Genomic DNA, 17,633 nt, shown 5'->3' with positions numbered 1-17,633 from the left:
TAGTGTTACTAATTACAGTGAGAAAGACTTGGGGAAGATCAGGTTTGTGTAAGGGTAAGGGAACTGAGAGTTATTTTTTGGCCATGTTCACGTTGATGATTGACTGGATATCAAGGTGGGTATGCTGAGTGGACAACAGATAAAGGAATCAAGAGCTAAGGCAGGCAGATGGGGCTGCAATACAGATCTGGCTGTCAGTATTAAGATGGTATTTAAAGACAAGAGAACTTCCTAAAGAGTAAGGGTGGAGAGAGATCAAGGACTGAATGGTGGAGCTCCTCAACATTTAGAGAGATGTGAATGCGCCTTCAGGGCTCTATCCCTTCCAGAGGTGTCCTTCCCTAATTTTCGCCAAGGTGCTCTGTGGTTAGCCCTCTCATATGAGCTCATCCATGTTTCTCTCTGAAATTTATTGAAATCTACAATCTGCAAAAAGGATTTTTAACCACTTCCTGTGCTGATATGGATCTTTTTGTTTTACTACGAGGAATTCAGGAAAGGATACAATGAATACAAAATTGTGAACTCAGCAAAAAAAATAAATTTTTTTTTGATGACTTGAACACTCCAGGAACTTTTACATTTTGATAAAAAAAAGAAAGACTGCAATCCAGGTCTAATATTTATTTGGGAACCTCTGAATATGCTTATGACACTCAACATCTTTACAAATCTGAAGAATTTTCATCTCCATAGAAGACTCACATTTCCCTGTCTGAGTAAACGGTTAGTGACAGTTTTTAAGAAATAGCCAAGCAACTAGAGGGTATTATGCTAAGCGAAATAAGTCAATCAGAGAAAAACAATTATTATATGATCTCTCTGATATGAGGAATTTGAGAGGCAGGGTGGGGATCGTGGTGGGTAGGGAGAGAAAAAATGAAACAAGATGGGACTGGGAGGGAGAAAAACCATAACAAACCCTTAATCTCAGGAAACAAACTGAGGGTTGCTGGGAGAGTGGGGGAGGAGGGATAGGGTGGCTGGGTTATGGACATTGCAGAGGGTATGTGCTATGGATAGTGCTGTGAATTGTGTAAGAGTGATGATTCACAGACCTGTACCCCTGAAGCAAATAATACATTATATGTTAATTTTTAAAAATCTACAAAAAAAGGGGCGCCTGGGTGGCTCAGTGGGTTAAGCCTCTGCCTTCGGCTCGGGTCATGATTCCGGGGTCCTGGGATCGAGCCCCCCATGGGGCTCTCTGCTCAGCAGGAAGCCTGTTCCCCTTCCTCTCTCTCTGCCCACCTCTCTGCCTACTTGCGATCTCTCTCTCTGTCAAATAAATAAATAAAAATCTTAAAAAAAAAATCTACAAAAAAAGAAAAGAAATAGCCAAGCAGGTTGGAAATTAATTAAAACAAATTTAAGGGTGATAGTGTTACTCTGGTATTATCCACAAATACTAATCAATAGATAGTAATAAATTCATAATTTTAAGGTGCTGAGAATCAGAGGTTTAACAACCACAAGAAAACTGAAGAGGGTGTGTTATACAATATTTGAAATGACAAATCTTTATTAAGTTATTTTATGGGGATCACTCGACCAACCTGTGCCTCCCTTTATACACTTATCCTTGCAACTTGATTCTTATGTAGTGTTACTATCACAAAAAAAGGTAGGAAGGGACAAGCAAGACATACTACTCCAGATGCCAATGCTCTAAGATTATTATCAGTTCCATCTGACCATCTCAGAAGAAGTGGGTGGTCATTCTGGTCTTCTGCTGGCTTCTTGGGAGGGAGGAACTGAAACACGAACAAGGAGCCATGAGTCAAGGCAGGCTTCAGTAGCTTCAAACAGATGTGGATCAGGGTAGCGTCTTTGTATTAGGCCGGCCATTGCTGTGCCAGGCTTCACCGCAGTGCTAGGGAGTCAAACTTTGAAACTGATCCCTGCGTGGAACTACAGCTGCAAGTTTTTTGACATGGACAACACAAAAAAGCAGAACTACCAGCCACCCACCTCACAATCTGGCTCTGGTCTCCAGTTTTACTCCTAATTCCAATAATCAGACATCTTGGCAGTACTAGACAGGACCAGAGTCAGGGACATGCTGCTGAAACAGAAGTAATAATACCCACATCACAGGCAAATTTCACAGATTATTATTAGTAGTAAAGTACTTTGAGAATAACAGATGACAGGCATGATAAATTAAAATAATTCTGTTGTTGGAAGGAGGGTTTTAAATATATGTATATATATGGAGGATTCAATAAGGAAAAGAAGTGGATTCTAAGATCATAAATTCTATACTTTGGGGGGAATTTGACCCTGTCACTACTTGCTGGCATATATTGGAAATATTTAAGGGGTTGGGCAATTATTTCAGCAGCTGACAAGTTACGGGACTTAATGCATAATAGGTAGATGATAGGTTGTTATTGTTTTCAATTTGGTGGAACAAACAAAAGAAAATTTAGGGTTGTCATTGTGACATTTGGAGTTTTTCCCACCCCTTAACATTGTTGCCTTTTGCTCCACAGACAATATTTAATCAAGTTGTGCTTTAAATTCAGATTTGGCTCTCTGTAGAACCATGGTAAGCCCATCCTTAGAACACTAATGCTTCACTAATGGTTTCAGCATGTCATTATAAACATCCATAACCCAGACTAACTGTGGCATTCTCATTGAATTTCTTATATATATGATTTTTGATTCCTAATAGAAATTTACTAAGGCTATCATTGTAACCATAGCTAAAAGACTAGTGGCATTTGGTATTCTAAGAAAAAAATATCTTTTTTTGAAAAGTAAAGCTACTATAATTATTTTAAATTATAATATTGGCACAGAAAATATAGTGCCAAAATATCCATATTGAAAATGTACATTGTTGTATAATTAAGTCAGTTTAGAGATTTTCGTGTAATACTCTGTACTTACACAATATATCTCTCCTCTGAGTTTCCCAGAATGTGCTACATACATTAATTAATTATACCTCACAAAGTCCTCGAGAGAAAAGTGTTATGTTCATACTCATTTTTATAGTGGGAAAAAACATGGAATAGAAAAGCAACATAGAATTACAAGGCAATTTAGTGATACAACAGGATAAGAATTCACAGCTTCTGAGAACATTTGTAGGTGTCTAAATATATGGGTTCCTATTTAATTGCATGAGGGAGCAGGTAGCTCCAGGAACTATTTAGAAGTTCATTGACCTGGAATGATTTTTGATGAGAGATAATTCATACCCTAGCTCCTTCATAATTAGTCATAAAATTAGGCCTTGGGTCATGGTCGGTTGACAGTTGGTTCTAAATATGGAATTAGACATTTCTAGTATATTTTAAATTTTTTGTTCTCTGATACTTCTCTGAAATGATTTACAAAGTCATGAATAAAATATGTAGAATATGCAGCAGCAACTCACAGTCTTGTCACAACTGTAACCTTAATAATCTAGTAAATGTGTTTTCACATACAAAAATTTTTTCTTAGAAAACATTCACACTCACTAGCCTTATTTTATATGACCATTAACTTTGCAAAAACAGTTTACTTAAAGTATTGTTGTTTACCGTTAAATGTACAAGATGGTTCTAGAATCCCTCAGAACTGAAAGGCCCCCCAATGATAGGTCCATGATCAAAGAAGCGAGACTGATACAAAGCGAAAGTCAAGCAAAGCTTTATTTTGCGCCAAGCATCAAGAATCAAACCGACCGGTCGGGCCGTCTCTTAGACCAGTCGGGCCGTCTCTTACAGAGAGGGCGACCACTCCCAGCCTCGCAGACTAACTTCTATAGAGCAAAGGCCATGTGATTGAGCCTGGCCACACACAGGTGGCCAATGAGATTGCAACACACAGAGAAAGTTGCACAGTCATGCTAGATCACACATGGGTGGCCAACTGAATTACAATTCACCCCATAGTAGCTATTTGAACTAGCCTATCACCTTGGTCAGAATTGGCTCCCAAAATGCGGGGCCCACACTCCTTGGTAGCTAGGGAGAGAGTATGCGAGCCCCGCTGATTGGATGTCTCCACCTGGCCTGACTCATCACTGCATTCGGGCTCTGTTATCTCCACCTGACCTGACCCGCCCTTGTATTTGGGCTCTGTTATCAGGGACTGGTCGACCATATTTTACTGGTTTCCCTGGACTTGCTTTTAAGTAAGTTCCCCTGGGGGGTGGGCAGGGTCAGTTTAAGGTTTACTGCATAAACAACAAAATCACTGTTTAACAGAATGGAATCACTCTGGCTAAATAGGCCCTTATAAGACATATGTAGAAAGTCCCAGTAGTCACAACATGCCCTGAGTATTTTTTCTCAGAAAGGAAAGCAATTGGATAACACTATTTAAGGTTATTGAAATTTAATTTATACTTTTTAAGAAAGTGAACCCCAAACGGATGTTCCTAGAAGTTCTGCCCTCTGCAGGAAGATCATTTTAGTTGGGCAGTCTTTTGGATGACTCAAGGATGTTTAACTTAAAAGTGCTAGAATTTTGCAACAGGATGCCTCTGAGAAGACACTCTAGAAAGTCCTGGCTGGTGATCCGAATTCAGGTAATGGTGAATGGGAAGAGCAAGAGAGGCCCTTTCAGAATTCACAGGCAATTTGGCACATGTGTAGATGGCTGGGAGACAAATGGAACCACCATTCAAGTCTGAACTTCTGCTACAAGGAAAAGGATTCTTCTTTTGGAAGGAGAAGTTTAGATTCACAATGACTAAGAAGTGGACCAGAAAACAGAAACAGACTTTTAAGATGAATGTCTATTTATGCATTCCCCACATGTTTATTCAACACTTACTATGTGCCAGACACTAAGTTAGATGCTAGCAACTGAGAGGAGAAGACAGACCCATGCTTAGTTTCCAGTCTTTAACCACAGGCTACAAAGAAGAAAAGAAGCAATCGTCATATTTGGTAATAGCAGGTCCCTCCAAAATTATGTCAAATGAATTTAAAATTAAAATGCAACTCTTTATCCTGCTGTGATAAAACATTAAATACTACTCATGAGATTTCTATTAATGTATTAATTATAATACTGACATAGTCACAATTGTAGAATCAAGATATATGTATAAATATTAAAAATAGATTTTGATTTGATTTGATTTCCAATGTTGTTGAAAATGAAAACTATTATTATCATAGTAAGATGTTAAAGACATATGTCCTAAATATAAATAATATTTTTTGCAACTATTTTCAGTCTCCATAAGAGATGAGTGGCAAATGATATCTGCATTTTTATGTACAAGGGTATAAGCTAGGATAAAGGAGAAAACCAGACAGTGGAGGATGTTAGTGCCATCCTATCTTGTCTAATTAAAAGGAAAAAAAAGTGACAACCAAAGGTAACAATTTGAGACATTTGTTCTCTTAAACTAAACCATATGCTTTAATATTCTAATAACTTACTTTTATTTACAAATATTCATATTTGTCATTAAAATGTGTTTTTTATTAAAACACTTTAGGAAAATACAATATTATTTGGATAAATTTTTGTATGTTTATGCATGTGTGTAGGGAAAAAGAGAACAAGGGAAAGAGAGAATATGAAGGAAGGATGGAGAGAAAAAATGAGAAAAGTATCTTTGATTCACTATAATTTTACATTATAACATAATGTATTGTTAGCAAATTTCTTCTGAGTACCTTTTAAAGGCTAATAATTGTTTTGAATTCCAGATAGAAACAACATTTAAAAACCTATGATCTAATACTTTTATGTAGCATAATAAAATCAATAATCTTTTCTGTATTTGAAAATGATTACATGTGAGTTTTTGTGAAGGCACGGAAGCATCTGATTGTTTCTCACCTGCAGCACCCTCCTTGACACTCTGGGAAGAGGACATTGACTGCAAGCTGACTTTGATTTTGAGAAAGAAGCACTTAGGATGGTTGCTCACTTATTGTTGTCATATTTAATTCAGTTTTCTCTCCTTTTCCATTTCTTAATGTGCTTTTTTGGGTATTGTCCCCACCCTGTTATCTTCTCCTATTTATTTCGCATTCTTTGGCCCTGCAGTGTCATGTTTAAGATATTAGTTATTTTGCAAAATGTCTATCATTTGAGAGTTACTTATGTAGTGCCTTAAGCACCCTTGTCAAAATCGTAATAAAATGTAACAGATATACAAAGAATATATATATTTCTTGAATACAATTTCCTTAAACTTTAAGAAAAACTCTCTGATTTATCCTTCAATGGAAGGAGTAATATGTTTGTAAAATTTGCATCTTCTACTCTAAAGGCTGGGAAGTTAAAACACTTGATTACTCAGTCATGATTATAGGCTGGACTGTCTATAAGACACAGTTTTGGTCAATGATAACATAAACAGCTTGGTCAGGGAAGCCCAGAGAAGAAATTCTGTGATAAAATGCCCAATGACTCTCTGCTTTCTTCCTGTCTTGAACACAGATGTGATGTATGGAGGAACAGTAGCCATTTTGTAAACATGAGAACAAAAACTACATGCTTAGTATACAGAGCAGAAAGATAGCTTAGGTGACCTTAATCTGTGATGGCATTGCAAAGAAGCTTCAGTATCCTTCCTGCCTCTAAATTTGTGGTTATATAAGAGAAAAACCCAACTGTTTGCCTATGCCAGTATTGGTAATATTTCCTTTCCATTTTAGCTGAATGCATTCTGGTCCAGAATGAAACAGTCAGAGGATGGCTCTTGCTCTGCTGCTCTCCAATTGGCTAGAGTCTCCCAAGGGCATAAAGATGTGAAGGTAAGATCTTCCTATTGAAACAGGCCACTGTAGTGAGCAGCTGACCTACCAGCAACACAAAAGAGGAATGACACTAACATACTTGTTCTCAGAAAGGAAATAAATTTTACCTTAGCCCCTCCTCAGAAGAATTATTCCTTGTGGATATCATGGTAGTCTGGAGAATGGAGCACAGAACTGAGAATAAATGATAGGCCAGAAGGTTGATGCCGACAGACAAGGAGCCAGACAAGGAAGAATAAAGAATACTACATCAGAAGGCATGAACAGGGGCAAGTGGGAAAGCCAAATTAGAACTCTGCACTTCCCAGTCATTATGAATGAAGCCAGCATGTCCAAAAGGTTGAAATTTTGCATCTTGTACATGTCATCTATCATATAACATTTAATTTGTATATTAATTATTTTTTCTTACTAATCTGGTCATAAGAATGCTGCAGAATGGGCAGGTCAAACTATACCTGTTCTGTGTTTCAGAGATCTCTGACATACTGACAAGAAGAGAAATGTCATTTGAAATTTCCAGGCAATATATGGTAGGGTTAGGCAAAATAAAATGAAACCATTAAGGAATGCACAGCAAGCAGGTCAGGTTGATGACAAGTCTAAGTTAATCACCCAGCAGCAATAGTGGGCAATGCACATAGGACCAGGTTTTAAAAGGGTGGAAAGAGACCAGAATGACTAACAAATTCAGTATATACTTTACAAGTCAGAATTTGGTAGATGATGTAGCCACTATCTTTTCCAATAAATTTTGGCCTTGAAATATGCTCAGTTATGTTTTAAATTTTGTATGGTTGACGATAACTTATTTGAATTAATAATGGGAGGGAGAGAAAGGTTTCACAGCGCTAAGGTTGTATATGATATGTATAATACAAACTAAGAGCTTGAACTACAAGAATTAGTCAAACAAAATGATTGTTTCCTTAGAGCTGTTCCCAGGATGAGGTGAATAAAGGGGATTAAAGATGGACTGCCCAGAATATCCTCATTTTAGGGAGTAGGGCTTTGAAGAAAAGATGACAGAAATAGGAAATACTAGAGAGGGGCTGGAGGATAGGAGGCATGAAGGAGGTGAACATGAACATCCAGTGTATCCTCACTAGGAAGGAGCTGACGAGCTTATTTTGTCTTTTAAGTACATGTGCTTGGAAGTTTTGATGGGTGTCTTAGGTGCTTGAAGCTCTTTGGCCTGGACTGACGCCACAAGGCCTAGACAAAGAGAAATTCCCCAAGCAAGTGCCCAGTGCTAGGAGACTGCATCACAAGTCAGAAGGTGTGAAGTTTTGGTTCTTGGACAAAGTGTTGAGATGTTTCCAACAGCACTTTTGTCTTGTCTCTTCCCAGAACATACAGGACAGATGCTAGGCACACAAAAGATACTAGCTTTGGTTTTGCCACCTATTTGATCATTCCTTTAACCCTGGATGAGAGTTCTTAAATCAGAGATTGAATAATAGCTTTCCAGGCTAATCATGTGCAGATATGTTTTGCTTGACCAGCATATTATATTTTTAAAAAGAGAATATAAATGTCTTTAAACAAGGCTGCCAAGTTGCACAATACCAGAGAATACCACTAGTGAGTAATGTGGCAGCCCCCGAATAAGGGGCACGTGTTCCCTCCTTCGAATGCGACCCACTGCTGTTTTCTCATACCCGATTCACACAGCTTTGTTACCTTCTGTGCTCTGCAGCCATCTCTGTTGTCCTTTGCTCACCATTTCAACTACTCATTCTTCAGTCCTTTATTCTCTACACATTTACTAAGTGTCTTCCACGCACTAGACATTATGCTAGGCATGTATCACCTTACTTACAAATATCACCATCTTATGAATATGTATTATTGTTTACATTCTATTGAAAGAGAAACCAAGGCTTGGGGAAGTTAAATATATTATTTAAGCTCTTATAGCTAGAAAGTAACAGAATCAGGATTTCAGTCCAAATGTGACTGAATCTAAAGCACAAGCTCTTTGCATTATGGAAAATGTTTCTCAGACCATGTTTATTCAAAGTAATCTCAAAATAGAATATAGTATTACAAAACCTGTGTACCATAAAGGAAAGGAATGAATATTAGAATCAGTCGTATGACTTACTAAGCATCCTATGATCAGAAGGATCTAAAGAGCCTTCCTGGGTTATTCCTTACAAAAGGCTATAATTCATCAGGGTGCTAATCCTGTTGTAACTGAAGAAACTTTTTAGCTTATTGATAATCAGGATTACTCAACCTGAAGTAGGTGATGATAAGGGCTTGGATAACTGGATGGCAGTTAGAATGTCCCAAATATCTGTTGACAGGATCACGGATCATCAAATTGTAGAATATTCACACAATGTGATTTCATGCAGCAGTAAAAATGAAAGATTTACAGTTATATGCAACAACATGAATGAAATAAAATGTTGTTAAATAAGGAAAATCATAGAAGAATGTGTACAGTAGGTTACTGTTTTTAAAACCTTCAAACCAAGAAATGAAACAGTGTATTCTTTAGACCTAAATATATTTGGGATAAAACTAGGGGATGGGGGAAACAAGATAAACACAAATTTCATAAGTGGAACCTCTTGGGGCATAGGGAGGTGAAGATGCAATATGGGAAAGAGACACGCAAATAGAGGCAACATTATTGGCAATATTCTTTAGCTGGGGGTAGGTTAGTAACTGTTCAATTCAATTTGTGTCTCAAATAATTTATGTTACATGTCTTCTTATACATATATCAAATGTTAATAAAAAGGACAGAATAGAAACCTAATTAATGAACATAAGTATCCCTTTTTGTTACCACAGGCATTCTAAAGATTTTATTTATTTGAGTGTGTGTGAGAGGGAGAGAGAGATCACGAACAGGGGGGGAGGGGTAGAGGGAGAAGCAGTCTTCCCACTGATCTAGGAGCCACATACAGGACTCGATCCCAGGATCCGGGATCACCACCTGAGCGGAAGACAGATGCTTAACATACTGAGGCCCCAGGCACCCACCACAGGTGTTCTAATAACAAATAGTGCTCTTCTTTTCTCTGGGAGATTACCAATCATGGGATCTCAAAGGAAGATTTTATTTTGAGCCTTATTATTTAATTTGGCTAAGAATAGTAGAAGAAATTTCAGAAATAATTTCAAAGAGAAGAAACTGTGTGTGTGTGTGCGTGTGTGTCTAAGCACATTACTTTCACATTTCCTTCTCCCAGAATTTATCAATAGATGTGTCAAGCTCTTTGTGATCTCTGGTGCTAGAGAGAGTCAGAGAAGGGGGGATATTGTGGGAGAGATTGGTAGAATTCCAGTTCTGATCAATCTGACATCCTAACAAGAAACACATAAGCAGGGAAAAAACCTTCATCATATCAAATCCCCACTATTTCAGCTCGATGAGCAATTGTTTCCTTTTAACATTTCCACTGAACTTGTTTGACTGAGGGTGTTCCTCACATCCTAAAACATGTCATACAATTTGGAGCTGTTTCGATTTAGCCAAAGAGTTGGAATCAACTTAAGAGTTACATATCTTTGGTCACTAGTTCAAGTGTTTTCTCAGAAATCTAATATTCTGCATGATTAGTGCTTTTCCTAACTTTTAAACTTTTGCCTATAGCGAAATCTGACTGTAGCTGTTGTATGAAAAATCCATTTTGCAATCAATTTGAATTGCAAAATCACTTTGCTGTTTTGTTCCTGGCATATCTGCCAAAAAGAAGAGCCAAATATAGTAATGTATTTTCTTTTTTTTAAGGTTTTATTAAATTCCAGTTAGTTAATGTACAGTGTAATATTAGTTTCAGGTGCACAGTATGTGATTCAACACTTGGATGCGTCACCCAGTGCTCATCACAAGTGCACTCCCTAATCCCCATCCCTTATTTCACTCATTCCCCCACCCCCTCCCCTCTGGTAACCATCAGTTTGTTCTTTGTAGGTTAAGAGTTGGCTTCTTGGTTCACCTCTGTCTCTCTCTCTTTCTTTTCTCCCCTCATAATGTATTTTCCATGTTGGAAACTCCATTATTTAAGTTGCATATAACTTTTGAGACAATAATGTTTCAGGAAAGATAGTGTGCTGCACTGTGCTCCTCTCAATGCTCTAGCAGGTGGCAAATAAGCATTTCCTGGTCTTAGCCACGGTAGTTTCTTTCCTTTATGCCTCAAGCAAGTCTTTGGGATGCTACTCATCAAAACATAGCTTTTCTTCATTCATTTTAATGGGAAGCAAAGAGTTTGGAATTTTTAGGTTCAGAAACCAATACTGTCTTACTTTGACCTTTCTCATTGTGCTAAATGCCCTCCAGAACTCTGCGCTGGAGTGTAGCGAGCAGAACTGAATTCTCATCAATCTCATGAGGGAAGGCAATACATCTGATCTACTGAATAGTTTCAAGCCACTGCTTCAATAATTCAAAATATATAGTTGCAGTCCATTTGCTGCAATGGTGGCCGCATCAGTGTCTATAATCTGGTACATTGGATATTCATCCAAGAACTGATGCTTGCCTTCCATATCACAAATACCCAATTTTCTGATGTCGCCGCCTTATAATCTTAAATTTAGAGGAAGGATGTAAAATGTTAGCAAATTCTCTTCAGGAAAAAAGTTATCTAGAGAGATTGTAACCTTTCCTATTGTAACTTTGGAGAAATTCGCCCTCTTTAGATAAGATAATCATTTGAAATTGTGGGCCAAGGTCAATTATATTTCCAAGATGGTAAGACAGTTTGTAAATAATATCACATGAATGAAGACCCTACAATGATCACAGAATACTTCCAACTACAAAAGAACTCCTTGAATTTTGAGAGACGTTTTTAGAGGCAAATGTTGGCATAACTTACAAAATTTTCTCACTTCATGAAATAGATAAGAATTTCCATGTGCTTATTTTCCATCTGCATATCCTCCTCAATGAATTTTCTGTTCAAGTCTTTTGCCCATTTGCAGAACTTTAAATTCCAAAGTGTTTCAATCATAAGCTTAAAATGACAGTAAGTAACAGAAATAGCAATTTAAAGTCAAGATTATGAACTTTGTCTTAACATCACTAATTGAAACTCAAGGCTAGGTAAGCTCATCACTGAATTTCCTTCCAATAACTCTAATTTTCTTGTGTTTATTTTTCCTGAATTTATCTCCAATGGTAGCCTCTTGTATTAGCTCCAAAGCTCTTGCCAGTCCCATAAGTCACTATTTTCCAAATTTTATAAACATTATTTCTAGAATACTTTGTTACTAGAGAAATCACGCAGAAATCTAGGCTCTTTACATATCTGTTGTCACTTGGATTTGAATATTTTAGATGTATCAAGGTTTTTCTTCTTTTCAGCTTGTATAGATATTCATACAGACTTGAAGTTGCAGGGGGAAGTAAATTTGCATTCCAGTTACATCTTACATTAATTTTTAAAAACTTTTTATTTTGAAATAATGTAGGACTCACAAAAAGTTGCAAAAATAGTAAGAAGATTTTCTATGCAAACATCACCCTGCTTTCTTCAATAACATCTTAAGTAGCCATACTTATTTATCAAACCAGGAGATTGTCACTGGTATAATGTTTTTAACTAAATTACACAACTTGTTCAGAGTCCACCAGCTTTTACATGCACTCTTTTTGTGTGTGTATGTAGTCCTATGAAATTTCACCACAGGTATAGATTCATATAACCACCTTTACGATAAGGATAGTATTCTGTTACCACAAAGAAGTCCTTGAAGCTTACCCTTTATCACCACACACTCTAATCCTAACCTGTGGCCAACATTCATCTCTTCTTTTTTTTTTTTTCCTTTTATGATTTTATTTATTTATTTGACAGACAGGGATCACAAGTAGGCAGAGAGGCAGGCAGAGAGAGAGGAAGAAGCAGGCTCCCTGCTGAGGGGAGCCCGCTGTGGGGCTGAGGCTCGATCCCAGGACTCCTGGGATCACGACCCAGGCCAAAGGCAGAGACCCTAACCCACTGAGCCACCCAGGTGCCCCACATTCATCCCTTCTTAATCACTATGATTTTGTCATTGAATGTTAAATAGAATCCTACAGTATGTAACTTTCTGAGACTGGTTTCCTTCATTCAGCATAATGTCCTTGAGATCTATGTTATCTCATGTATTAATAGTTTGTTCCTTTTTTAATTTCATAGAATGGACAGTTTCTTATCTATTCACCCACAGATAGATATTTGGGTTATTTCCAGCTTTAGGCTGTTCAAATAAAGCTGCTATAATTATTTACATACAGGTTCTTTTTTTTTTTTTTTTTAGATTTCATTTATTTATTTGACAGAGATCACAAGCAGGCAAGAGACACGCAGAGAGAGAGAGAGAGAGAAGCAGGCTCCCCGCCAAGCAGAGAGCCCAATGCAGGGCTCGATCCCAGAACCCTGGGATCATGACCTGAGCCAAAGGCAGAGACCCTAACCCACTGAGCCACCCAGGCGCCCCAGGTTCTAATGTGGACTTAATTTTCATTTCTCTACGATAAATACCCCGAAGTCCAATTGCTGGGTTGTGTTCATTAAGTGAATGTTTCAGTTTATAAGAATATGCCCAACTGTTTTCCAGAGTAATTGTACTATTTTACATTCCCTCCAGCAATGTATGAGAGATCTATTAGCTTCACATCCATGGTAGCACTTGGTATGATCAGTACACTTCATTTTAGTCAATTTGATAAGTGTGTAATAGCTTATCGTGGCTTTCATTTGCATTTCCCTAATACTTAGTGATATTGAAAATCTTCTCATGTGTTTAATTTCCATCACCATATCCTCTTTGGTGAATTGTCTGTTCAAGTCTTTTGCCCATTTCTTAATTGGATTGTTTGTTTTCTTAATGTTGAGTTTAGAGAGTTCTTTATGTATTTGGTTTACAAGTCCTTTGTCAGATATGTGATTTGCAAACATTTTTGCCCAGTCAGTGGTTTGTCTTTCATTTTTTTAACACAGTCTTTCACAGAGCAAAAGTTTTAAATTTTTATGAAGTCAAGTTATTGATTCTTTTCCCTTGCTTTTTTGGTCATATTTCAGAATTCTTGGTCTAACTGGAGGTCATAAATAAGTTTTTTAGTTTTTCACTTTACATTTAGATCTATGATCCATTTTGAGTTATTAGTTTTATAAAAAGTAAGGTTTATAAAGGTCAAGTTTCTTCACCCCACCCCTACTTTATGTTCAGTTGTTCCAACATTTACTGAAAAGACTGTCCTTTCCCAATTGAATTGCTTTTGCACCTCTGTCAAAAATCAGTTGAGTACACTTAATGGATCCATTTCTGGTTTCTCAGTTCAGTTTCATTGATCTATGTGTTTATCCTATCCTCTGTAGCACATTTTCTTTATTACTGTAGACATTTTCTTATTACTCATAATTTCTTAGGTAAGAATAGCACTGTCATATTAAACTGTGAAGTAACTCCTTGATAGTGTGTGTTCTATCTCTCAGAAATTTGGGGACCTCATTCTCTTTTAATAAAATATCTAATACAAGTCAGTTAACATGATACCTAATCTAGAGTAGACACTCCATACATATCAAGGCCTTTTCCATTTCTCTCTTCCCTATATCACCTGTTTATTGTTCAAAAATGAAAGTGCTTTGGGACACCTGGGTGGCTCAGTGGGTTAAGCCTCTGCCTTCAGCTCAGGTCATGATCTCAGGATCCTGGGATCAAGCCCCGCATCAGGCCTTCTGCTCAGTGGGAAGCCTGCTTCCCCCTCTCTCTGCCTGCCTCTCTGCCTACTTGCGATCTCTGTCTGTCAAATAAATAAATAAAATCTTTAAAAAAAAAAAAAGTGCTTCATGATGATTAGTATTGTGGTCAGCAGATGACCAATCCAGAGACTTGAAGTTTTATTTATTTATTTACTTACTTAGACTGTGAGTGGGTGGGCAGGGGAAGAAGAAGAGAGTGAATCTCAAGCAGGCTCCATGCCCAGCACAGAACCCTGTTTCACAACCCTATCACGACCTGAGCCAAAATCAAGAGTTGGACACCAAACCAGCTGAGCCAGCCAGGTGCCCCAAAGACTTTAAGTTTTAAAGCAGAAAGTCCTCACATTATTTTCTAAAACAGCATTTTTTGTCTGAGTTGTCAAAATCCACTGGCAAAGCCTAGATAGAGTCATTCCATTAGGGAATGTGAAGGCTGGAGTATCCTTCAAAAATGCTCTAGGGGTGCCTGGGTTGCTCGGTTGGTTAAGCATCTGACTCTTGATTTCAGCTCCAGTCATGATATCAGGGTTGTGAGATCAAGCCCCATGTAGGGCTCTGCTGCACTGGGCATGGAGCTTGCTTAGGATTCTCTCTCACCTTCTCCCTCTGCCCCTCTTACCCCAAATGCTCCTATTGCTAGAGAAGTAGAGAGTAAAGTCAGAAGGAGATGAAGTTTCTAATTTCCTCAGTCTTTTTTTTCGTTGTTTCAGATACATTAACTTTAGGATGCAGCTTTATTTTCCTGCATATCCATATTTATCTATTACCAAACTCAGAGATAATTATCCACATATATAAGATTTATCACAGTGATCACCATGTCACTATAAATCATGTATGTCTAGTTAATAACTAAGTAGTCATTAGTTAGATCCCTACTTAAGGATGAAAATTTTCAAAAATATGGTTCCTGATAAACATATCTTTATATGGAAAAATACTAAGCAAAATACAAAAATCAGAAGTAGCAAGATAATGGCTGCAATATTCCTCTACAATTAGACCACCTTGGCCACATACATGCCAAAATACTTTGGTGGAGAAGAAAATTGAAAATATTCTAAAATGCAATGTTTTTGCTATTTCAAGTAATGAAACGAATTAGGTGGAAATCACATTTAAGTAACAAGATAATAACTACACATACAGTTATTACACATAATATATTTCTTAGGAGACTTTCTAAATGTATATACACATATATTTCTTAAGGCACTTCCATTATAATATTTAACATCGAACATATATGACTTAAAGGTACAGGCCTAGGACATAGCTCAGAAATCTCAAGTTTCTAACACTTCTAGTTAAAGTGTGTAAAACCAAATACAAGTAAATGAAACTACTGGTAAACAATTTTTGTAGTAGAACATAGGCATTTAAAAACATTTGGGAAAAATCACTATGAGACTTGTTGCATAAGAGCGAGTTTTTTGAATTAAAAAATATTATTAAATTGATCTATGACAAAAGCTACAGTCCTAGTTCCATGTGGTAAGTAAAACAAAAGAAATATTTATCCAGTCATTAATATTAGCAACAAATATTCTGTTGGATATTGGGAGGAGAATCATTATATTCCACGGGGAGTTTAGGGCTTCTAAAGTAACCTATACTATCCTAACTTGCAAACACAATGCTGGTGCCACAGTCTCAGTCCAGGTCTTCACATGTAACACAGTGTTACAAGCAATCATGCATTTAATGAGTGGTGTTTGACAATGCTTAGAAATGACAATATCACCCTTTTACCATATTCCCACACACTTACAAAAAGCTTTAGAGCTTGAAGAAAGCTTTCTTACACCTTATCTCCATTGATCCTCATCACAACCCTCAGAGATAGGCAGAATAGGAATTATTATCCTCATTTTAAATTACACAGACTGATGTGATTGCATTTTATATTTATAGGGGTTTTGGAAGCTCTTATACCACTCAACTCCTGCTTGTGATGAAGTTAGCAACAAAGGTTTTATTATATAATAACACCAGAGGAGGACAAAAGATTACCTGTCTTTGGGGCTATTTAAATTTCAATAAACAGTAAGTAGAAAAAGATCAAGGATCTTTTCTTTTCTTAGGTACACACACATTCTTTAAATATGTATATAATGTTTTTGTTAAGTTTCATGAAGAAAAGAGGGTGAATCTTTTGGTATATGAACCATGTTATAAATTGAAATGATGGACCTGTTTAGAAGATACATTGGATATATTTTTTTAAAGATTTTATTTATTTGACAGAAAGAGAGAGAGCACGAGCACGGGAAGCAGGAGGCAGAGCAGGCAAAGGGAGAAGCAAGCTCCCCACTGAGCAGGGAGCCTGATGCGGGACTTGATCCCAGGACCCTGGGTTCATGACCTAAGTCGAAGACAGACACTTAACCAACTGACCCACCCAGGCGCCCCAACACTGGATATTTTCTTATTCTGTTAAAACCTAATTTGATTTTACACTTATCTTTTCTAGGCATAAACATTTTGAAAGAACAGCATCAACCTTTTTGACAATTATAAGAAAAATATCAGAAAATTTATGTGAAAATACAATCTTTGTTGATTGTACAATACGTTTTCTTTGGTGTCATGACTGGGTTTCAGAAGCAATGTCATTTGCATATTCTGTACTTAAGTGTGTGATTGTGAGCCACTCTGACTTCAGGTCTAGAGGGAATTTGTGCTAGTTAAGAAAAAGTAAAACATTTTACTGTATAATGTGAATGACCCATAACTCAGCTGCCCAAGGCTGATATTTAATTTACATAACAGACGCTTTGGCATTTTCTCAATATTTTCAGGAGGGAATTTCATATAAAATACTTCAGTTTCATATTCAACAGATTTGGCATGCTGTATATTTCTGCTATTGTCTGGACTGACTATTAAAAAAAATAACCAAAATAAAACCAATTCTTCTGATTTATACTCTGTTAAAAATTTATACACAGGAGATACCATTCCTTTGTGATTGTGCAGTGAATTGTAAGATAACTAAAGCATAGTGTTCTAATGTATATGAAATTGAACTAAGAAAAGATCTTTATTCTAATTCCAGCACTATATTGTGTAATTGTAAAATGTGGCACTAGAAAAATTGATTCCTATTAATTCTCATTAAAACGTAATTGATGGGGAGAAATTTTATGTTATGGGTTAGGATGTGATTTGAGATAATTCATGAATT

This window comes from Lontra canadensis, unplaced genomic scaffold (genome assembly GCF_010015895.1).
Source record: "Lontra canadensis isolate GAN:19392208 unplaced genomic scaffold, GSC_riverotter_1.0 scaffold33, whole genome shotgun sequence".
NCBI lineage: Eukaryota > Metazoa > Chordata > Mammalia > Carnivora > Mustelidae > Lontra > Lontra canadensis.
The sequence above is the reverse complement of the archived record's forward strand: the minus strand, read 5'-3'. Positions refer to the sequence as shown.